Source organism: Eurosta solidaginis, chromosome 2 (genome assembly GCF_040869045.1).
Source record: "Eurosta solidaginis isolate ZX-2024a chromosome 2, ASM4086904v1, whole genome shotgun sequence".
Lineage (NCBI taxonomy): Eukaryota > Metazoa > Arthropoda > Insecta > Diptera > Tephritidae > Eurosta > Eurosta solidaginis.
In genome coordinates this window covers 177,603,297-177,629,373 of record NC_090320.1, presented here as the reverse complement: position 1 = coordinate 177,629,373, position 26,077 = coordinate 177,603,297, and the positions used below count along the sequence as shown (strand labels likewise).

Here is a 26,077-nt window from a genome sequence, read left to right as displayed (position 1 = left end):
TTTCAGCATTATTTCCATATAAAGTTTTTCCCAAATTCCAATCAATTTATCTTGTACTTGAATAGTGAATGATTTATGGGAAACCTTTTTTTGTTCTGTTTTAGCACGTTCGCTTAAGTAAAAATAATATCTCAAGATATCCAGATGGGTTGGTAAATTAAGATCAGTTAAATCAGTAGACACACCAAAAACAGTAAACATATATGGCTCATTGGGTTTTCGATAGTTGTTGATGTAGTTGCTTCATCTTGCGGTGTAGAGGATGGTGGATTCATTGTAAACTTTTTGATTTGGAATGGTCACTTGACTTATTATTTTTTTTGAAATATTTTTTATCTGAAATTAGCACTTCACACTTTGAGTTCCTCACAACGACTTAATGCATTCACAAAAACTGTTGCGTTATATATGGTCTACGAGACGAGGTAATAAGAATGAAATGGTAATTTCAATTCTACCTGCCTTGTGGTGGCTTAAAAAAAACAACACAAGCAAATTTTACGATCTGCAATTGTGTCACAGTGACATCTTCATTTTTTAAAACGGTTGAATAAAAAACGCACACAACTATGTTTACGACATGCAAATGCATCACAGTGATGCCTTGGTTTTAAAAGGGTTGTAAAAACGCTAATTTCTAATAATTTTTTTAATTTCTTTTCTATTACTAAGTTAAATTAATTTGTTCTTTTACATATGTTCTGACTAAATAAATTTCTAAAGAGAAAAATAAACTCCAAAAAGAAAAAAACATAGGCATTTCGCTGATTTTTTCATGTAAAGTGCAAAACCGGCGATTTTTTGAAATGTTTGTATGGTGAACCCCCAGGGGGTTCCAGGGGGTGTGCCACTGGCATCGGTGGGTCGGGCCTCCAAAGTTAGTGGGGGTCGGTCATACATTTGGACTCGATTGGAGCACTCTAAATGGGTCAAAGTGGGATTTTTCAAATTTGCTCCTACCCAAAAGTTCGACCCAAATTGGGGGACATCAGAATTCGTTTTAGAGGTATGGTTCCTTCGGCAAAGTTTCTTATTTTGATCCCTAGAATACGAGTTTCACAGAGCAATGGGCGATTTTTTTGCCTCCCCACAAATCGGCCCGGCCTAATGTAAATTTATATAAATTTTAACACAAATTTAAAACAAACCGCGCGGAGCCCTCTAATTAATCATTTCGAAAGTTATCAAACTCAATTTCCAATGCAACATTCGTGGAAATCTCCACATTCACTTTCAGTATGATCATTGAAAACCAAATTCCGGAGATATATATAAAATATGTTCGTACAAAACTGAGGCTATAAGTCAATGTAATTTTTCGCAACTTTAAGAATTAAATTTATTGGCTCTTGTTTGTTGATGATATAACTACTTACGTAATAATTTAAGTAAACATTTTGTAACTTGAAACCAAATCTTCAACTTTTCCCGACCTCAAACAGTTAACATTTTTTTTTTTTTTTTTTTTTTGAAATACAAAAAAATGTCACTGCACAACAGACAATTTTTTACATGTATTGTGATTTGCACTTCCATATAAAAAATTTTGAGCAGCACTGTTAATATGCATTTCAATATTTTGTTATCAATTTCGATTTTTCTTTGTTTCAAAGTTTTTTATTATTATTAAAATTGAAGAACTCAATAAACCACGTTTTTGGTTATTAAAATAAAAATATAAATAATTGATCAACTACAATTGGCGATCCCCCAGGAGCAATTACTTTGACCACGGGAAATATATAGTCGTCATATAGGATACATCCTCGATCAAACCTTCCAATCTTCAACAAAAGCCATTGCCCCGCATCTCCACCACGTAGTATTGTTCTACCAAGAAAAGCCATTGGAAATTTCCACCTTCAGGAACTACAAATCATTTTCAACAAAAGCCATTGCCCCGCATTTTCACCACTTACCATTGCTCTATCAAAGAGGTTATTGGTGACGCAGTGAATAAAGCTCTATTATGCCATTAAGAAGTTAAATTGAATGCAGACGAGTGCTCATCTAACCGAAATTACGGTCCTACGCATATATTCAACGATTCTCATTACAAATCATGCAACTAGTTATAAGAACTGATCTACAAAAAAACTGTTTTGAATTTCACTTCGAAAGAACGTGCACCGACAAACAGCACTCAGCTGTAACCAATAAAATGTAGGGCCTTGTCTTATTTAAGTTTAGTTAATTGCTTTATTTCAACTTAGCTGTTATACTACTTTGATTTTAATACATTCATATGCACTTCAATATTTTGTTATCAATTTTGATTTTTCTTTGTTTCAAAATTTTTTGTTATTATTAAAATTCAAGAACTGAATAAACAACCTTCTTGGTTATTAAAATAAAAATATAAATAATTGATCAAATACATGTAACTCCCCGACCTTGACACTTAAAAAGGATATGCACCCCAGAATCGCTAGATGGGCACTCGAATTGCAAAACTATGACTATGAGCTTGAACACAGAGCAGGCAAAAGGATGCAATGTGTTGGCGCACTAAGCAGAGATAACAATGTTGTAACGATTCATACAAATTCCCTTAAGGAAAATCTAATCATATGTCAGAGTAGAGATGAAAATATAAAAACCATAAAACAAAGTCTAGAAACATCAGAGAATAATCAGTATGAAATGCGAAACGGTGTTGTGTAAGTTTGCAGATGTACGACTTTATTAATCTCAAATTAGAACTAAACATTGTAGTCTTAAAATGTACCCTAGTTCCCTACTTGCGGTCTGATGCCTATCTTTGTATTGGTGTAAATGCGCCGCTAGCTCTGTTTGTATGTTTGCATGTGTGAATGCATTGCTTGCTGCATCGTCTCAAGCTGTCCAAAGTCACGTACGCTATCAGATGTCCGTCTGCGAACATAACTGAACGGCATGACAAGCGTGGTAATTATTCTGATGAATTGATAATTAGCTTGGCGGCTGTGAAGCTTACTTCTAAATATTCAAGAATTAAAGCAGGCGTGGCAGTAAGTTCTGCGATCTAATAACAATGAGCCAAGAATGTGGGCGATTCTAAGGAATCGACAAAGCGCTGTTTAACCTTTGCAACTGAGCAATGCGCTACCTTCTCCCCCTCTTAAGACGAGTCGCCCTCGACTTACGCCTAAATTTCCTCCAGTGCCCTCTGAGATTTTTATACTCAGTTGAGCAGAGCTCACAGAGTATAATCACTTTGATTGTATAACGGTTAGTTGTACAGGTATAAAGGAATCGAGATAGATATAGACTTCCATATATCAAAATCATCAGTATCGAAAAAAAATTTGATTGAGCCATGCCCGTCCGCCCGTCCGTCCACCGTCCGTTAACACGATAACTTGAGTAAATTTTGAGGTATCCTGATGAAATTTTGTATGTAGGTTTCTGGGCACTCATCTCAGATCGCTATTTAAAATGAACGAAATCGGACTATAACCACGCCCACTTTTTCGATATCGAAAATTTCGAAAAACACAAAAATTGCGATAATTCATTACCAAAGACGGATAAAGCAATGCAACTTGGTAGGTGAGTTGAACTTATGACGCAGAATAGAAAATTAATAAAATTTTGGACAATGGGCGTGGCACCGCCCACTTTTAAAAGGTAATTTAAAAGTTTTGCAAGCTGTAATTTGGCAGTCGTTGAAGATATCATTATGAAATTTGGCAGGAACGTTACTCCTATTACTATATGTATGCTTAATAAAAATTAGCAAAATCGGAGAATGACCACGACCAATTTTAAAAAAAAAAGTTTTTTTAAAGTCAAATTTTAACAAAAAATTTAATATCTTTACAGTATATAAGTAAATGATGTCAACATTCAACTCCAGTAATGATATGGTGCATCAAAATACAAAAATAAAAGAAAATTTCAAAATGGTCGTGGCTCCGCCCTTTTTCATTTAATTTGTCTAGGATACTTTTAATGCCATAAGTCGAACAAAAATTTTTCAATCCTTGGGAAATTTGGTAGGGGCTTTGATTCTAGGACGCCAACTGTTTTCTGTGAAAAAGGGCGGAATCGGTTGAAGCCACGCCCAGTTTTTATACACAGTCGACCGTCTGTCCTTCCGCTCGGCCGCTAACACGATAACATGAGCAAAAATCGATATATCTTTACTAAACTCAGTTCACGTACTTATCTGAACTCACTTTGTATTGGTATAAAAAATGGCCGAAATCCGACCATGACCACGCCTACTTTTTCGATTTCGAAAATTACGAAAAATTAAAAAAATGCCGTAATTCTATACTAAATACCAAAAAAAGGGATGAAACATGGTAATTGGATTGGTTTATTGACGCAAATATAACTTAAAAAAAAAACTTTGTAAAATGGGTGTGACACCTACCATATTAAGTAGAAGAAAATGAAAAAGTTCTCCAGGGCGAAATCAAAAGCCCTTGGAATCATGGCAAGAATACTGTTCGTGGTATTACATATATAAATAAATTAACGGTACCAGAAAGATGATGTTCTGGGTCACCCTGGTCCACATTTTGATCGATATCTCGAACAACAACTTTATGCAACTTTAAAGCCCTCATTAATACCTTTAATTTGATACCCATATCGTACTATCACATTATAGAGTCACCGCTGGTCCACCTTTATGACGACATCTGAAAAAGAACTAAGGTCCACTCCTTTTAAAGTACTCATTATCACCTTTCGTTTGATACCCATATCGTACAAACAAGTTATAGAGTCACCCCTGGTCCACCTTTATGGCGATATCTCGAAAAGGCATCCACCTATAGAACTAAGGCCCACGCGCTCTTAAAATACTCATTACCACCTTTCATTTGATACCCATGTCGTACAAACAAATTCTAGAGTAATCCCTGGTCCACCTTTATGGCGATATCTCGAAAAGGCGTTCACCTATAGAACTAAGGCCCACTCCCTTTTAAAATACTCATTAACACCTTTCATTTGATACCCATACCGTAAAAAACAAATTCTAGAGTCACCCCTGGCCCACCTTTATGGCGATATCTCGAAATGGCGTCCACCTATAGAACTAAGCCCACGCCTTTAAAAATTCTCATTAACATCTTTCATTTGATACCCATATCGTACAAAAAAGTTCTAAAGCCTGGTCCACCTTTTTGGCGATATCCCTAAATGGCGTCCACCTATAGAACTATGGCACACCCTATTAAAATACTCTTTAATACCTTTCATTTGATACACATGTCATACAAACACATTCCAAGGTTACCCTAGATTCATTTTCCTAGATGGTGATTTTCCCTTATTTTGTCTCCATAGCTCTCAACTTAGTATGTAATGTTCGGTTACACCCGAACTTAGCTTTCCTTACTTGTTTTTTATTAATTGTCGATTTCCTTCTGCGGTAGATGAAAAAAATTGCTATTGCAATTATTAGCGATGGAGGGAAGGAAAATATTGTCCATAACAAATTGCGATGAAGAGATATGACCTTTATAAGTTCGTGAATGCGAGAAATATTATCAATTTAAATTTTATGCAAATATGGTGCTCTCATTAGTTAATTGCTATAGTCTTTGGAGGATGCGATTTAATATAAATAGGTTCCTTTTTTGACAGATAAGTCGTATCATTAATGGTGATTGAATTTTGAAAAAGAACTGCTGTGAAGATGACTTGGTTCGATTTCGTTGACATTGTACATTTGTTTATATTTATGTTGTTATGTATGTTATTCTTTTTACGTATAGTCTCCTTTATTTTAATTTCTCCTATGGGTGTAAAGTTGGCCCTTTTCTTTAGTGCCTTTAAAACATTATTTGCAGTATTGGTTGATTTTGTTTACTTCTCCCATGGTACTAAACGATAGGAATAGTAGTGCTGACGAATTTTGTCCTGCTACGCTTAATGTTTTATGCAGTCAACAAAGTGGTTTAAATATTGTGAATTTTAACGCTAACCCCTGAATGGGGAAAAATTAGATTATGCTAGATCTGTATTTGAGAACTCACTGATAGATATTATTTGTGTGTCAGAAATTTGGTTTGGCTAAGTGAGGTCCTAACTAGTATAAACAACTATAGCTTGGTACATAATAATCGGTCTGAAAGAAGAGGTGGAGGGGTTGCAATATATTGCAGATGTGATTTGCATATGAAACTGCTGCATAAGTCTACTGGAAGCGGCACTGAGTTTTTTTTTTTGCTGAAATATCAGGAGAAAACTTTAAAACCCTTGTGTCTTGTGTATAAACCCTTATAAATACATTAATTTGAACCCGTTTTTTGATGTCGTGTCTTCGTTCCTAGGTGATTATGGCAATATTATTACATGTGGACATTTTAATGTCAATATTCCTGTACGTGATACCTATAGTATTAATTTTCTTGATGCCATTGCCAGCATGGGACTGTCCCTTGTCAATACGACTGTGCCAACAAGATACGCCATGAACTGCTCTCCTAGTCTTCTCGACTATTATATTGTTTGTGATTTGTCCAGTGTCATCAAGTTTGATCAAATATCCTTTATAACTGACCATGATCTAATTTTTTGCTGCTTAGATATAAACAGAGATCATAGTCATCTAAGCCGGTCCTTTACCTATCGTGACTTCCGCAACGTAAACGAAACTGCCCTTTTTCTGACCTTAGTATTATTGACTGGAGCTTATGCTGTATTCTTGAAACTATTGACGAAAAACTTGATTTTCTTGTAAGTGTCCTTAAATGTGTTTTTGACAAATATGTGCCTGTACGTGAAGTCTCTGTTAAGTGCTCGTCTTGCCCCTGGCTTTCGAAGAATGTTCAAATTGCTATCAAAGAGATAAATAGGTGGCATTCTACGTGGAGAAGAAGACCTACGCAGGAAAATTGGCAAGCCTTCAAATTTTCTAGAAATAGGGCTACATATATAACAAGGCTAGAGAAACGCGAGTATTATGGTTCCAAGCTTGAATTTTCCACAGTCTCTGAATATGATGTGGGAGGGTATGTATTCAAAATAAACTCTAATGCCGTAGGCGAGGATGGGTTGCCGATCAGGTTCATTAAACTGGTTTTACCATATATTGTTGGACCTCTTACCCACATCATCAATCATGCCATTACCACCTCTTGCTTTCCTAGCCTGTGGAAAGTGGCAACTGTTTTACCTGTAGCTAAAAAACGTGGTGCTAGCTCTCCGTCTGATTTTCGTCCGGTTAGTGTCCTGCCAGCCCTTTCGAAGGTTTTTGAAACAATAATACATGATCATATTTCTAGACATATTAATAAGCATAATCTACTTTCCCCGTTCCAGTCAGGCTTTTGGAAAAATCATAGCTGTGCAACTGCAATGCTTAAGATCGTGGATGATCTGAGAACTCCTTTTGACGATAATCATTTAACGTTGTTATGTCTGCTTTATTTCTCAAGACATTTTATTCGATCAATCATACGCTCTTATCCAGCAAGCTGAAATTTTACTTTGGGTTTAGTAATCATGCTCTGAGCTTAATGAAAAGCTTCTTAACATTCAGATACCAGCGTGTTCGAATTGGTTCTGAGATGTCACAACTGAAAGAGCTGATTATGTGAGTACCCAGGGATCCATTCTTGGCCCTCTGATTTTCAGCCTCTTTCTTAATGATATTTTTGGAGTGTGTCAATATGTGGGACTTCATGCGTATGCGGATGATATCCAGCTCTATTTATCTGACTCGTTCAAGCAAGTTGACCGTCTTTACTGTCACATCAATGATTACCTGTCAATGAGATACAAATGGGTGTCTGAAAATGGTTTGTTATTAGATTGTGATAAGTCCTTTGTGCTACCTATCAGCAAAAATCTTGGGTCACTTGACATACGAGTACATATAAATAATTTGAACCTCCAAGTTGTTGATAAAATCAAGAACCTAGAATTTATAATAAATTCTAAGCTTTCGTGCAAAGACCATATAAATTCGGTTGTCAGCAAGGTGTATCTAACCCTACGAAATCTGCGGCAGTCTAGTCTATATACCCCTACTAGCAGAAGGCGTCAACTTGCTTTGCAACTCCTTTTGCCTATATTAACGTATTCGGAGCTGATATATAGTAAGCTGGATTCTCCCTCCGCGCATAAGGTTAAAGTCCTATTTAATAACATCACGTGTTATGTATATGGTGTGCTCAGGTTCGATCATATTTCCCCCTGGAGACACCGCCACCTTGGTTGTGGCATCTTAGATTATTTCAAGGCAAAGAATTGCATATTTTTATTTAAACTCATGATGTAGGCCACGCCGTACTATCTGCATACAAAATAAGTTTTTACTAGGTCAGCTCGTCTAAGTGACTTAATTGTACCACAATTTAACTCGGTAACATCAGCAAGACTTTTTTTCGTCAACACTATTCGTCTTTGGAACTCCATTCCGTCAAGTATAAGGAATAAGTAAAACAAAAGCAACTTTAAACAAACGCTTTATGCATATTTCAGTAGCCTTATTCCAGGAGCATAGAAGAATGGCCAGCTATCTCTTTTTGTTGAAACCCTCACTTGTAGTTTACAATTTTAATTTATTAATATTCATTATTTTAACTCTAACTCTTACTTTTTAATTTTTATAAATCGTAAGCTTTATTTTAATGTGAATTTGTTTATGAATGCTGTGCTATAAAATATTTAAGAATCTTATTGTACTGATATATATTGAAATAAATGCAATACAATACAACCAATGTACAATGTTCCTTTAATTTCCAATTTTCGTTGATCAAATATTTTCGTTGGTGGCACGTTATTTAGAATAATGATGGCCTCATCTATATTTAGAACTTGTGGTACATGATATGCTGATTCCGATGAGCGAGTCGCAGTGTTATTGTTTAACATCTGACTTAAGCAACTTGAATGAGCCGGTTTACAAACTTTCGCGACAAGAGTGTCATTGCAGTTTCCGAGTGGTTGAAATAGATCGCTACATTTTGCCGCAAGTGTGGCCTCTAGCTTAATTATACTATTATTATGAACTACAGGATAGATTTCAAGACGTTCGCAAAAATTTATAACCTTGGGAATCTTAAGAATATATGAATTTTGCAAAAATTGTACCTTGGATACCAAAAGTAAATTACTTAAACTAAAGCGTAATTGCTCGAAATTGAACGTGTGATCCAACTCGTCATCATCCAAAACAAGTGAATTTATAATATTACTCTTCGCTAATACAATGGAGAATGCTAGTCTGTTCAATTGCCTAATTATATGATTATTTCTTCTTACCAGATTTTCACAAAGCAGTGTTTCCTCGCCTTTCAAAATCCAATCAATTCGATTTATGCGAAGTGTATCAATTTGGTTGGTAATTTCGTTAATTATATTTTGTAAATCGGAGTTAATTCTAATCTGCCTATTGTTGTTTTCTATTGACATGCTTTCCTTTGTCAAGAGCAGTTCAAAGTTCTCATGGTCTGGGGTACCTGCTAAGAGCTTCAGAGCGGACCGCAAGAAATCTATTGATCTAGAAATTTTCGGTATTTCCATTATGCGATTAATGTGTAATATTTCCTGAGCTTTTCGTTTTAAAATGTTTTCGTTTCCTCTCTGATTTTTGGATTTTGATACGAACCATCTGCTTTCATAAGCTAACTATCTGGCGGTAATCAGGCAAATTGGTCGTGTGTACGAGGTAAAGTAATTCAATTTGTGAAGGGGTGTAGTCGATTAGACTGACCCTCGTATCTGGAATGAGGGCGAGTAGCGATCTGAAATTGATTTTATCGTAAATTACTTTTATGAATTTTCCTTCCTTCTATCTGCACTGTTGTACCTAAATCTCGCTCTACTATTTTTTCAACGAAAACTTTCTCAAATTTATTTCCTAATCGCTTATTTCGATGAAGGAACACCCTTTCACACGGCTGACATTTTTTGGTTATCCTTCTTTCATTCAATTTACTCAACACCAAATTTTGTGCTCTTATTATTTTTTCTTTAATCTCCCCAAGTTTCTCCACCGGACAGTTTTGAGCATTTTCCTCATGTCAGGAAAGTAGTATTCTAATAGAATCTGCTTGAAATTGTCCGACAAGGATCGATGGACACGGGCATGTTCAGTTGCTATTACTTCCTGTTTATCATTTGGATTTGTCAGATCGATTACGAACTTTTCCGTATGAATGAATTTAGCCCCCGGGATTGCTTCGATAAGAGGGCCCTGGATCTCCGATAGTGTCGGAGGATCACCACAAAAAGCATTTGTAACGGTAGGGTTTATGTTTTTTTAAGATTTCGTAACAAATTTGTTATTGTGTCGTAATTTATAGTGTAACGAATTTTTTTCTGAAAATTGATTTTCTTCTATTAACGCTCGCCATCGCTTAATTTTCGTATTTGGATTTTTGTTCGACATGACGAACGTTAAAGGTTGGTGGTCTGTGAAAATTACGATATCCTTTATACCGTATAAGTAATATCGAAAGTTTTTAAGGGCCCACGCTATGGCCAAGAGCACACGCTCATTAGTTGAGTAATTTGGTAAAAGTCTAGTTGAGGGGTCGACTGCTAATACACTACCAAAAATATCGAGAGAGGTGTCAAAAGACGCGTATTAATCTCGAGAACAATAATCCGAAGGCGGAAAATAAAAATAAAAATAATGTACCTACGTTAATAATGTTGTGCAAAAATTATATTAGTACCTGAAATAAATAATTATTAATGTGAATATTAATATCGCCAAAGAAGAAGACGTAAGGTAACGTCGTAACGCGTCGGGAATAACAAATATACCCTGTTTTAATTTATGGCCACAAATGCTCATTTTAGCAAACCAAAAATTTTATCTCTGTCCGGAAATATTTGCAGTTGAAGTTGGCGATTTTCATGTGGTTGTTGTAATGTTGTTGTACCCACAAAAAAAATTGTGAATATAAGTGTTTTGCGCGGATATAGTTTTGATCTCCAAACCGGTGTTTGACCCACCCAGGGTAATTTTTTATAATTGCGGCCGAAGGCCGCCAACGCAGAAAGGTGTTCTGCGCAAAAATACTATGGATACCACCCCCGTTTCGTAGGGACCCGCGGGTCATTTTTCGGTTTTTCGTTAATATCTTTTGAACGAGTTAAAATTTTTATTTTCCGCCTTCGGATACTGATGTCAATACGTGTCGTTTGACACCTCTCTCGATATTCTATCGACATGCTGAATATGAGACTTTTCGTCCCTTGAAAAGATGATTATATCATCTATATAAACTTGGTAACTTTGGCCAAAGTCGTCTCTCAAGACATCATCGATGGCCCGCTGGAAAATGCTGGGCGTATTCTGTAAGCCGAATGGCAACCTGTTAAACTCGTATTTGCCATTATTAATGCTGAAGGCCATTTTTTCACGGTCCTTCTCCAAGGATTATCTGGTGGAATTTAAGATCTAAAGTGGTACAAAATTTGGAATTTCCCAGATTTGCCAATATGGTAGAAATATCTGGTAAAGGATATCTATCCGGAATCGTTTTTTCGTTTAATTTTCGAAAGTCGATTACCATGCGGAGCTTTTGTTTACCGTATTCATCCTGGCCTCTTTTATTCACAACATGGACCGGAGAATTATAAGCGGAGTTAGACTTTCTGTTTGCTGTCCTTCAATAATAATTACATTTCTCTATTAATGAATCCTGCCTCCGAAGCCGGATATGGATAAGATCGGGTGTAAATAATTAGAATATTTTAGGCAAGAGCCAACATCATTAATAAAAATTATGAATAAAATAAGACCAAGGATGCTACCTTGTGGTACACCCGAGGTTGCTAAGAATTTGTAGGACTTAGTTTTCTCGATTTCAACAAAATATATCCTATTTTCTAGGTAAGACTTCAGCCACAACAGAAAACTTGAATGAAAGCCCATATTTTCAAGTTTCCACAAAAGTAATTTATGCGAAACTGTGTCAAAAGCCTTGGAAAAATCTGTATATATGGTGGTGTCAACTTGACATCCATCCTTGAACGCCGAGACACAAAACTGGGAAAAAACCGCTAGATTTGTGACAATCGAACGCCCTGCAATAAAACCATGCTGACATGGATCGATTATTTTATTGATAGCGAGTTCTATAGGTGGCCATTTCGGGATGTCGCCATAAAGGTGGACCAGGGGTGACTCTAGAATGTGCTTGTACGATATGGGTATCAAATGAAAGGTGGTAATGAGTATTTTAAAAGGGAGTGATGCTTAGTTCTATAGGTGGACGCCTTTTCGAGATATCGCCATAAAGGTGGACCAGGGGTGACTCTAGAATCCGTTTGTACGATATGGGTATCATATGAAAGGTGTTAATGAGTATTTTAAAAGGGAGAGGGCCTTAGTTCTAAAGGTTGACGCCTTTTCGAGATACCGCCATAAAGGTGGACCAGGGGTGTCTCTAGAATGTGTTTGTACGATATGGGTATCAAATGAAAGGTGGTAATGAGTATTTTAAAAGGGAGTGATCCTTAGTTCTATAGGTGGACGCCTTTTCGAGATATCGCCATAAAGGTGGACCAGGGGTGACTCTATAATGCGTTTGTACGATATGGGTATCAAATGAAAGGAGTTAATTAGAATTTTAAAAGGGAGTGGGCCTTAGTTCTATAGGTAGACGCCTTTTCGAGATATCGATAAAGGAGGACCAGGGGTGACTCTATAACGTGTTTGTACGATATGGGTATCAAATGAAAAGTGCTAATGAGTATTTTAAAAGGGAGTGGGCCTTAGTTCTATAGGTGGACGCCTTTTCGATATATCGCCATAGAGGTGGACCAGGGGTGACTCTAGAATGTATTTGTACGATATGGGTATCAAATGAAAAGTGCTAATGAGTATTTTAAAGGGAGTGGGCCTTAGTTCTATAGGTGGACGGCTTTTCGAGATATCGCCATAAAGGTGGACCAGGGTTGACTCTACAACGTGTTTGTACGATATGGGTATCAAATTAAAGGTACTAATGAGGGCTTTAAAAGGGAGTGGCCCTTAGTTGTATATGTGAAGGCGTTTTCGAGATATCGACCAAAATGTGGACCAGGGTGACCCAGAACATCATCTGTCGGGTACCGCTAATTTATTTATAAATGTAATGCCACGATATCTTGCCAAGATTCCAAGGGCTTTTGATTTCGCCCTGCAGAACTTTTTCATTTTCTTCTACTTAATATGGTAGGTGTGACACCCATTTTACAAAGTTTTTTCCAAAGTTATGTTTTGCGTCAATAAACCAATCCAATTACCATGTTTCATCCCTTTTTTCATATTTGGTATAGAATTATGAAATTTTTTTAATTTTTCGTAATTTTCGATATCGAAAAAGTGGGCGTGGCCATAGTCGAATTTCGGCCATTTTTTATACCAAGGTAAGGTGAGTTCAGATAAGTACGTGAACTAAGTTTAGTAAAGATATATCGATTTTGGCTCTAGTTATCGTGTTAACGGCCGAGCGGAAGGACAGACGGTCGACTGGGTATAAAAACTGGGCGTGACTTCAATCGATTTCGCCCATTTTCACAGAAAACAGTTATCGTCATAGAATCTATGCCCCTAAAAGTATTCTAGACAAATTAAATGAAAAAGGGCAGAGCCACGCCCATTTTGAAATCTTTTATTTTTGTAATTCTTTGCACCATATCATAACTGGAGTTGAATGTTGACATAATTTACTTACATACTGTAAAGATGTTCAATTTTTTGTTAAAATTTTACTTTTAAAAAATTTTGTTTAAAAAAGTGGGCGTGTTCGTACCGATTTTGCTAATTTTTATTTAGCACACATATAGTAATAGGAGTAACGCTCCTGCCAAGTTTCATCATGATATCTTCAACGCCTGCCAAATTACAGCTTGCAAAACTTTGAAATTACCTTCTTTTACAAATGGGCGGTGCCACGCCCATTGTCCAAAATTTTACTAATTTTCTATTCTGCGTCACAAGTTCAACCCACCGACAAAGTTTCATCGCTTTAGCTGTCTTTGGTAATGAATTATTGCACTTTTTCGGTTTTTCGAAATTTTCGATATCGAAAAAGTGGGCGTGGTTATGGTCCGATTTCGTTCATTTTAAATAACGATCTGAGATGAGCGCCCAGAAACCTACATACCAAATTTCATGGGGTACCTGCTAAGAGCTTCAGAGCGGACCGCAAGAAATCTATTGATCTAGAAATTTTCGGTATTTCCATTATGCGATTAATGTGTAATATTTCCTGAGCTTTTCGTTTTAAAATGTTTTCGTTTCCTCTCTGATTTTTGGATTTTGATACGAACCATCTGCTTTCATAAGCTAACTATCTGGCGGTAATCAGGCAAATTGGTCGTGTGTACGAGGTAAAGTAATTCAATTTGTGAAGGGGTGTAGTCGATAAGACTGACCCTCGTATCTGGAATGAGGGCGAGTAGCGATCTGAAATTGATTTTATCGTAAATTACTTTTATGAATTTTCCTTCCTTCTATCTGCACTGTTGTACCTAAATCTCGCTCTACTATTTTTTCAACGAAAACTTTCTCAAATTTATTTCCTAATCGCTTATTTCGATGAAGGAACACCCTTTCACACGGCTGACATTTTTTGGTTATCCTTCTTTCATTCAATTTACTCAACACCAAATTTTGTGCTCTTATTATTTTTTCTTTAATCTCCCCAAGTTTCTCCACCGGACAGTTTTGAGCATTTTCCTCATGTCAGGAAAGTAGTATTCTAATAGAATCTGCTTGAAATTGTCCGACAAGGATCGATGGACACGGGCATGTTCAGTTGCTATTACTTCCTGTTTATCATTTGGATTTGTCAGATCGATTACGAACTTTTCCGTATGAATGAATTTAGCCCCCGGGATTGCTTCGATAAGAGGGCCCTGGATCTCCGATAGTGTCGGAGGATCACCACAAAAAGCATTTGTAACGGTAGGGTTTATGTTTTTTTAAGATTTCGTAACAAATTTGTTATTGTGTCGTAATTTATAGTGTAACGAATTTTTTTCTGAAAATTGATTTTCTTCTATTAACGCTCGCCATCGCTTAATTTTCGTATTTGGATTTTTGTTCGACATGACGAACGTTAAAGGTTGGTGGTCTGTGAAAATTACGATATCCTTTATACCGTATAAGTAATATCGAAAGTTTTTAAGGGCCCACGCTATGGCCAAGAGCACACGCTCATTAGTTGAGTAATTTGGTAAAAGTCTAGTTGAGGGGTCGACTGCTAATACACTACCAAAAATATCGAGAGAGGTGTCAAAAGACGCGTATTAATCTCGAGAACAATAATCCGAAGGCGGAAAATAAAAATAAAAATAATGTACCTACGTTAATAATGTTGTGCAAAAATTATATTAGTACCTGAAATAAATAATTATTAATGTGAATATTAATATCGCCAAAGAAGAAGACGTAAGGTAACGTCGTAACGCGTCGGGAATAACAAATATACCCTGTTTTAATTTATGGCCACAAATGCTCATTTTAGCAAACCAAAAATTTTATCATTTGGATTTGTCAGATCGATTACGAACTTTTCCGTATGAATGAATTTAGCCCCCGGGATTGCTTCGATAAGAGGGCCCTGGATCTCCGATAGTGTCGGAGGATCACCACAAAAAGCATTTGTAACGGTAGGGTTTATGTTTTTTTAAGATTTCGTAACAAATTTGTTATTGTGTCGTAATTTATAGTGTAACGAATTTTTTTCTGAAAATTGATTTTCTTCTATTAACGCTCGCCATCGCTTAATTTTCGTATTTGGATTTTTGTTCGACATGACGAACGTTAAAGGTTGGTGGTCTGTGAAAATTACGATATCCTTTATACCGTATAAGTAATATCGAAAGTTTTTAAGGGCCCACGCTATGGCCAAGAGCACACGCTCATTAGTTGAGTAATTTGGTAAAAGTCTAGTTGAGGGGTCGACTGCTAATACACTACCAAAAATATCGAGAGAGGTGTCAAAAGACGCGTATTAATCTCGAGAACAATAATCCGAAGGCGGAAAATAAAAATAAAAATAATGTACCTACGTTAATAATGTTGTGCAAAAATTATATTAGTACCTGAAATAAATAATTATTAATGTGAATATTAATATCGCCAAAGAAGAAGACGTAAGGTAACGTCGTAACGCGTCGGGAATAACAAATATACCCTGTTTTAATTTATGGCCACAAATGCTCATTTTAGCAAACCAAAAATTTTATCTCTGTCCGGAAATATTTGCAGTTGAAGTTGGCGATTTTCATGTGGTTGTTGTAATGTTGTTGTACCCACAAAAAAAATTGTGAATATAAGTGTTTTGCGCGGATATAGTTTTGATCTCCAAACCGGTGTTTGACCCACCCAGGGTAATTTTTTATAATTGCGGCCGAAGGCCGCCAACGCAGAAAGGTGTTCTGCGCAAAAATACTATGGATACCACCCCCGTTTCGTAGGGACCCGCGGGTCATTTTTCGGTTTTTCGTTAATATCTTTTGAACGAGTTAAAATTTTTATTTTCCGCCTTCGGATACTGATGTCAATACGTGTCGTTTGACACCTCTCTCGATATTCTATCGACATGCTGAATATGAGACTTTTCGTCCCTTGAAAAGATGATTATATCATCTATATAAACTTGGTAACTTTGGCCAAAGTCGTCTCTCAAGACATCATCGATGGCCCGCTGGAAAATGCTGGGCGTATTCTGTAAGCCGAATGGCAACCTATTAAACTCGTATTTGCCATTATTAATGCTGAAGGCCATTTTTTCACGGTCCTTCTCCAAGGATTATCTGGTGGAATTTAAGATCTAAAGTGGTACAAAATTTGGAATTTCCCAGATTTGCCAATATGGTAGAAATATCTGGTAAAGGATATCTATCCGGAATCGTTTTTTCGTTTAATTTTCGAAAGTCGATTACCATGCGGAGCTTTTGTTTACCGTATTCATCCTGGCCTCTTTTATTCACAACATGGACCGGAGAATTATAAGCGGAGTTAGACTTTCTGTTTGCTGTCCTTCAATAATAATTACATTTCTCTATTAATGAATCCTGCCTCCGAAGCCGGATATGGATAAGATCGGGTGTAAATAATTAGAATATTTTAGGCAAGAGCCAACATCATTAATAAAAATTATGAATAAAATAAGACCAAGGATGCTACCTTGTGGTACACCCGAGGTTGCTAAGAATTTGTAGGACTTAGTTTTCTCGATTTCAACAAAATATATCCTATTTTCTAGGTAAGACTTCAGCCACAACAGAAAACTTGAATGAAAGCCCATATTTTCAAGTTTCCACAAAAGTAATTTATGCGAAACTGTGTCAAAAGCCTTGGAAAAATCTGTATATATGGTGGTGTCAACTTGACATCCATCCTTGAACGCCGAGACACAAAACTGGGAAAAAACCGCTAGATTTGTGACAATCGAACGCCCTGCAATAAAACCATGCTGACATGGATCGATTATTTTATTGATAGCGAGTTCTATAGGTGGCCATTTCGGGATGTCGCCATAAAGGTGGACCAGGGGTGACTCTAGAATGTGCTTGTACGATATGGGTATCAAATGAAAGGTGGTAATGAGTATTTTAAAAGGGAGTGATGCTTAGTTCTATAGGTGGACGCCTTTTCGAGATATCGCCATAAAGGTGGACCAGGGGTGACTCTAGAATCCGTTTGTACGATATGGGTATCATATGAAAGGTGTTAATGAGTATTTTAAAAGGCAGAGGGCCTTAGTTCTAAAGGTTGACGCCTTTTCGAGATACCGCCATAAAGGTGGACCAGGGGTGTCTCTAGAATGTGTTTGTACGATATGGGTATCAAATGAAAGGTGGTAATGAGTATTTTAAAAGGGAGTGATCCTTAGTTCTATAGGTGGACGCCTTTTCGAGATATCGCCATAAAGGTGGACCAGGGGTGACTCTATAATGCGTTTGTACGATATGGGTATCAAATGAAAGGAGTTAATTAGAATTTTAAAAGGGAGTGGGCCTTAGTTCTATAGGTAGACGCCTTTTCGAGATATCGATAAAGGAGGACCAGGGGTGACTCTATAACGTGTTTGTACGATATGGGTATCAAATGAAAAGTGCTAATGAGTATTTTAAAAGGGAGTGGGCCTTAGTTCTATAGGTGGACGCCTTTTCGATATATCGCCATAGAGGTGGACCAGGGGTGACTCTAGAATGTATTTGTACGATATGGGTATCAAATGAAAAGTGCTAATGAGTATTTTAAAGGGAGTGGGCCTTAGTTCTATAGGTTGACGCCTTTTCGAGATATCGCCATAAAAGTGGACCAGGGGTGACTCTAGAATGTGTTTGTACGATATGGGAATCAAATGAAAGGTGTTAATGATTATTTAAAAGGGAGTGGGCCTTAGTTCTATAGGTGGACGGCTTTTCGAGATATCGCCATAAAGGTGGACCAGGGTTGACTCTACAACGTGTTTGTACGATATGGGTATCAAATTAAAGGTACTAATGAGGGCTTTAAAAGGGAGTGGCCCTTAGTTGTATATGTGAAGGCGTTTTCGAGATATCGACCAAAATGTGGACCAGGGTGACCCAGAACATCATCTGTCGGGTACCGCTAATTTATTTATAAATGTAATGCCACGATATCTTGCCAAGATTCCAAGGGCTTTTGATTTCGCCCTGCAGAACTTTTTCATTTTCTTCTACTTAATATGGTAGGTGTGACACCCATTTTACAAAGTTTTTTCCAAAGTTATGTTTTGCGTCAATAAACCAATCCAATTACCATGTTTCATCCCTTTTTTCATATTTGGTATAGAATTATGAAATTTTTTTAATTTTTCGTAATTTTCGATATCGAAAAAGTGGGCGTGGCCATAGTCGAATTTCGGCCATTTTTTATACCAAGGTAAGGTGAGTTCAGATAAGTACGTGAACTAAGTTTAGTAAAGATATATCGATTTTGGCTCTAGTTATCGTGTTAACGGCCGAGCGGAAGGACAGACGGTCGACTGGGTATAAAAACTGGGCGTGACTTCAATCGATTTCGCCCATTTTCACAGAAAACAGTTATCGTCATAGAATCTATGCCCCTAAAAGTATTCTAGACAAATTAAATGAAAAAGGGCAGAGCCACGCCCATTTTGAAATCTTTTATTTTTGTAATTCTTTGCACCATATCATAACTGGAGTTGAATGTTGACATAATTTACTTACATACTGTAAAGATGTTCAATTTTTTGTTAAAATTTTACTTTTAAAAAATTTTGTTTAAAAAAGTGGGCGTGTTCGTACCGATTTTGCTAATTTTTATTTAGCACACATATAGTAATAGGAGTAACGCTCCTGCCAAGTTTCATCATGATATCTTCAACGCCTGCCAAATTACAGCTTGCAAAACTTTGAAATTACCTTCTTTTACAAATGGGCGGTGCCACGCCCATTGTCCAAAATTTTACTAATTTTCTATTCTGCGTCACAAGTTCAACCCACCGACAAAGTTTCATCGCTTTAGCTGTCTTTGGTAATGAATTATTGCACTTTTTCGGTTTTTCGAAATTTTCGATATCGAAAAAGTGGGCGTGGTTATGGTCCGATTTCGTTCATTTTAAATAACGATCTGAGATGAGCGCCCAGAAACCTACATACCAAATTTCATCAAGATACCTCAAAATTTACTCAAGTTATCGTGTTTACGGACGGGCGGACGGACATGGCTTAATGAATTCCTTTTTTCGCCCATATCATTTTGATATATAAAAGTATATATCTATCTCAATTAGTTTATGCCGTTACGGATTACCGTTATGCGAACAAAATTAATATACTCTGTGAGCTCTGCTCAGCTGAGTATAAAAAAATAAGCTTTCACGTAAATATATCCATTTAATACTTAAGTACACTACTGGTACATATGTGTTAGTATTCGTATATCAGTTAGTTAGCAAGTAGATTTTCGAAGGGTTATTAGATACAAAAAACTGTTAGTGTCGTTTTCTCAAACCCAGGTACATTTCAAGCAAGAGCATATTTTTAAGGCAGGTAGTGTTTTCTTTGTAGAACTAGGGAACCATTTTGTCTAGGTAGGCTTGAATTTTTACTTGTTCCTTCATAATATCTGCAAGGCTCGCCGGATACTGTTCAGTTTATAATTGCAGTTTATAATCCGTCATTTACTTAAAAATATAAAATGAATAAAAAGGCGCGAGAGTTTGAGTGTACAAATGATCCAGATATGTTCTGTTTCATCTGCGGTCAATTTATCGTTAAAAGGATGCGACGTGTGTTTTCAAATCCTTTGAAAGTTATATACTATAAGTATTTTGAAATTGAGCTTAAAAACAATGAAAAACCATAGATACCGAATACTGTGTGCACCACAGGCCGCACTAACGCCTTTCTTATGCAACAATTAAAATTTGTTTCATCCGATGTTAAGGTAACATATTATAGAACTCGTCATGAACAATTTTCCAAGTGCTATACGAAGGAGGACTGTGTTTGCTCCTGCAAAGACATTGCTGGTCTATTCAAACAGTTTGGTGAACCATATGATTCAAAAGAGTGGCGATTGTTCATAGACGGCAACAAATTAAGTTTAAAGGCCGTATTATTACATATTGGCAACCAAAAGCCATCTATCCCGATCGTGCATGCAGTAAATACGAAGGAAACATATGAGATAATGCAAAAATTGCTCAAATTAATCAAATACGAAGAACATGATATGAAAATAAGTGGATACACAAAATACTGTTGCTTTCTATGCAAATGGGATAGCCGAGCTCGTCAAGACCACTAAATCATAAAGGATTGGCCAGAACGAGTCGAGTTTCAAGTTGGGGTGGATAAAATAAAATACTCCCCACTTATATAGAAGGAAAAAATAATTCTACATCCGCTCCACATCAAGCTCGGTCTTATCGAAAACTTTGTCAATGCTTTGGACAAAGAAGGCGAAGCTTTTCATCATTTGAAGACAATCTTTTCAGAGATTTCAGAAGCAAAAATAAAGGAAGGGATTCTTGTGGGATCGCAAATAAGGAAAATGATGACCAATAACCACTTCAAAGAACTATTGTCACCAGTGGAGGCAGCAGCGTAGGGTTCTTTTGAAAAGGTCGTTACTTCTTTTTTAGGCAAACACAAAAGTCCTAACTACGAGATGATAGTGAACGACTTAATCAAAAACTATGCGGAAATGGGTAAATTAAAAAACATATTTAAGACCGTTTTCTCAGTTAACTTTAAAACCTATCTGCCCGATAAACAAAAAATGTTTATGAAAATTTTTAAATTTACTTGAGAATATATAGCCCTAAATCTGAATTCATCGTTCAGTTCCGAACAAACAAGAGCGAGAAAAATGTAAGGAAAAAATTTGTTCTGAATTGAAAGATAAATCCAGCCGAAGAAAATTATATACTAATGTGTCACTTATGTATTTATCTAATATACTTTTTATTTTCTTTCAGGAGTAAATATGTCTTTAAAAATTCATTTTCTACACTCCCATTTAAATTTTTTCCCGCAAAATCTTGGCGACGAAAGTGACGAGCATGGGTTTCACCAGCAAATGAAAATTATTGAAAGTCGGTATCAAGGATTCTGGGATGTCGCTATGATGGGTGACTATTGTTGGTTTCTCATAAGAGAAACCGATCCTAATCTAAATAAGCATCAAAACAAGACATATAACTTTTTATACTCAGTTGAGCAGAGCTCACAGAGTATATTAACTTGATTGCATAACGGTTGGTTGTACAGGTATAAAGGAATCGAGATAGATATAGACTTCCATATATCAAAATCATCAGTATCGAAAAAAATTCGATTGAGCCATGTCCGTCCGTCCGTCTGTCCGTTAACACGATAACTTGAGTAAATTTTTAGGTATCTTGATGAAATTTGGTATGTAGGTTCCTGGGCACTCATCTCCGATCGCTATTTAAAATGAACGATATCGGACAATAACCACGCCCACTTTTTCCATATCGAAAATTTCGAAAAATCGAAAAAGTGCGATAATTCATTACCAAATACGCATTAAGCGATGAAACTTGGTAGGTGAGTTGAGCTTATGACGCAGAATAGAAAACTAGTAAAATTTTGGACAATGGGCGTGGCACCGCCCACTTTTAAATGAAGGTAATTTAGAAGTTTTGCAAGCAGTAATTTGGCAGTCGTTGAAGATATCATGATGAAGTTTGGCAGGAACGTTACTCTTATTACTTTATGTCTGCTTAATAAAAATTAGCAAAATCGGAGAACGACCACGCCCACTTTTTAAAAAAAAATTTTTTTTTAATTCAAATTTTAAAAGAAAAGTTAATATCTTTACAGCATATAAGTAAATTATGCCAAAATTCAACTCCAGTAATGATATGGTGCAACAAAATACAAAAATAAAAGAAAATTTCAAAATAGGCGTGGCTCCGCCCTTTTTCATTTAATTTGTCTAGGATGCTTTTAATGCCATAAGTCGAACAAAAACTAACCAATCATTGTGAAATTTGGTAGAGGCTTAGCTCCTAGGACGATAACTGTTTTCTGTGAAAAAGGCCGAAATCGGTTGAAGCCACGCCCAGTTTTTATACACAGTCGACCGTCTGTCCTTCCGCTCGGCCTTTAACACGATAACTTGAGCAAAAATCGATATATCTTTACTAAACTCAGTTCACGTACTTATCTGAACTCACTTTTTATTGGTGTAAAAAATGGCCGAAATCCGACTATGATCACGCCCACTTTTTCGATATCGAAAATTACGAAAAATGAAAAAAATGCCATAATTATATACCAAATACGAAAAAAGGAACGAAACATGGCAATTGTATTGGTCGATTGACGCAAAATATAACTTTAGAAAAAACTTGGTAAAATGGGTGTGACACCTACCATATTAAGTAGAATAAAATGAAAAAGTTTTGCAGGGCGAAATCAAAAGCCCTTGGATTCTTGGAAGGAATACTGTACGTAGTATTACATATATAAATAAATTAGCGGTACCCGACAGATGATGTTCTGGATCACACTGGTCCACATTTTGGTAGATATCTCGAAAACGCCTTCACATATACAACTAAGGGCCACTCCCTTTTAAAACCCTCATTAATACCTTTAATTTGATACCCATATCGTACAAACGCATTCTAGAGTCACCCCTGGTCCACGTTTATGGCGATATCTCGAAAAGGCGTCCACATATAGAACTAAGGCCCACTCCTTTTTAAAATACTCATTAACACCTTTCATTTGATACCCATATCGTACGAAAAAATTCTAGAGTCACCCCTGGCCCACCTTTATGGCGATATTTCGAAAAGGCGTCCGTCCACCTATAGAACTAAGGTCCACGCCCTTTTAAAATACTCATTAACACCTTTAATTTGATACCCATATCGTACAAACAAATTCTAGAGTCACCCCTGGTCCACCTTTATGGCGATATTTCGAAAAGGCGTCCACCTATAAAACTAAGGTCCACGCCCTTTTAAAATACTCATTAACACCTTTCATTTGATACCCATATCGTACAAACAAATTCTAGAGTCACCCCTGGTCCACGTTGATGGCGATATCTCGAAAAGGCGTCCACACATAGAACTAAGGCCCACTCCTTTTTAAAATACTCATTAACACCTTTCATTTGATACCCATATCGTACAAACAAATTCTAGAGTCGCCCCTGGTCGACCTTTATGGCGATATTTCGAAAAGGCATCCACCTATAGAACTAAGACCCACGCCCTTTTAAAATACTCATTAACACCTTTCACTTGATACCCATATTGTACAAATGCATTCTAGAGTCAGCCCTGGTCCACTTTTATAACGATATTCCGAAAAGGCGTCCACCTATAGAACTAAGGCCCACTCCCTTTTAAAACACTTATTAACACCTTTCGTTTGATACCCATATTGTACAAACGCATTCTACAGTCAACCCTGGTCCACTTTTATAACGATATTCCGAAAAGGCGTCCACCTATAGAACTAAGGCCCACTCCCTTTTAAAATACTCATTAACACCTTTCATTTGATACCCATATAGTACAAACAAATTCTAGAGTCACACCTGGTCCACCTTTATGGCGATATTTCGAAAAGGCGTCCACCTATAGAACTAAGGCCCACTCCTTTTTAAAATACTCATTAACACCTTTCATTTGATACCCATATCGTACAAACAAATTCTAGAGTCGCCCCTGGTCCACCTTTATGGCGATATTTCGAAAAGGCGTCCACCTATAGAACTAAGGCCCACGTCCTTTTAAGATAAGCATTAACACCTTTCATTTGATACCCATATCGTACAAACAAATTCTAGAGTCGCCCCTGGTCCACCTTTATGGCGATATTTCGAAAAGGCGTCCACCTATAGAACTAAGGCCCACGTCCTTTTAAGATACTCATTAACACCTTTCATTTGATACCCATATCGTACAAACAAATTCTAGAGTCACCCCTGGTCCACGTTTATTGCGATATCTCGAAAAGGCATCCACCTATAGAACTAAGGCCTACGCCCTTTTAAAATACTCATTAACACCTTTCATTTGATACCCATATCGTACAAACAAATTCTAGAGTCACCCCTGGTCCACGTTTATGGCGATATCTCGAAAAGGCATCCACCTATAGAACTAAGGCCCACTCCCTTTTAAAACACTTATTAACACCTTTCGTTTGATACACATATCGTACAAACAAATTCTAGAGTCACCCCTGGTCCATCTTTATGGCGATATCTCGAAACGGCGTCCATCTATAGAACTAAGGCCCACGTCCTTTTAAGATACTCATTAACACCTTTCATTTGATACCCATATCATACAAACAAATTCTAGAGTCACCCCTGGTCCACGTTTATGGCGATATCTCGAAAAGGCGTCCACCTATAGAACTAAGGCCCACGTCCTTTTAAGATAAGCATTAACACCTTTCATTTGATACCCATATCGTACAAACAAATTCTAGAGTCGCCCCTGGTCCACCTTTATGGCGATATTTCGAAAAGGCGTCCACCTATAGAACTAAGGCCCACGTCCTTTTAAGATAAGCATTAACACCTTTCATTTGATACCCATATCGTACAAACAAATTCTAGAGTCACCCCTGGTCCACGTTTATGGCGATATCTCGAAAAGGCGTCCACCTATAGAACTAAGGCCCACGTCCTTTTAAGATAAGCATTAACACCTTTCATTTGATACCCATATCGTACAAACAAATTCTAGAGTCGCCCCTGGTCCACCTTTATGGCGATATTTCGAAAAGGCGTCCACCTATAGAACTAAGGCCCACGTCCTTTTAAGATACTCATTAACACCTTTCATTTGATACCCATATCGTACAAACAAATTCTAGAGTCACCCCTGGTCCACGTTTATGGCGATATCTCGAAAAGGCGTCCACCTATAGAACTAAGGCCCACGTCCTTTTAAGATACTCATTAACACCTTTCACTTGATACCCATATTGTACAAACGCATTCTAGAGTCACCCCTGGTCCACTTTTATAACGATATTCCGAAAAGGCGTCCACCTATAGAACTAAGGCCCACTCCCTTTTAAAACACTTATTAACACCTTTCGTTTGATACACATATCGTACAAACAAATTCTAGAGTCACCCCTGGTCCACCTTTATGGCGATATTTCGAAAAGGCGTCCACCTATAGAACTAAGGCCCACGTCCTTTTAAGATAAGCATTAACACCTTTCATTTGATACCCATATCGTACAAACAAATTCTAGAGTCGCCCCTGGTCCACCTTTATGGCGATATTTCGAAAAGGCGTCCACCTATAGAACTAAGGCCCACGTCCTTTTAAGATACTCATTAACACCTTTCATTTGATACCCATATCGTACAAACAAATTCTAGAGTCACCCCTGGTCCACGTTTATGGCGATATCTCGAAAAGGCGTCCACCTATAGAACTAAGGCCCACGTCCTTTTAAGATACTCATTAACACCTTTCACTTGATACCCATATTGTACAAACGCATTCTAGAGTCACCCCTGGTCCACTTTTATAACGATATTCCGAAAAGGCGTCCACCTATAGAACTAAGGCCCACTCCCTTTTAAAACACTTATTAACACCTTTCGTTTGATACACATATCGTACAAACAAATTCTAGAGTCACCCCTGGTCCATCT

At 37.0% G+C, this 26,077-nt stretch overlaps 1 protein-coding gene across 3 annotated transcripts in view; it reads right to left on the bottom strand.

The window, feature by feature from the left end:
- Positions 1–26,077, bottom strand: part of LOC137240354 (UPAR/Ly6 domain-containing protein crok) — a 140,033-nt gene that overhangs the window by 52,919 nt on the left and 61,037 nt on the right. The gene's annotated exons all lie outside the window — the stretch shown is intronic.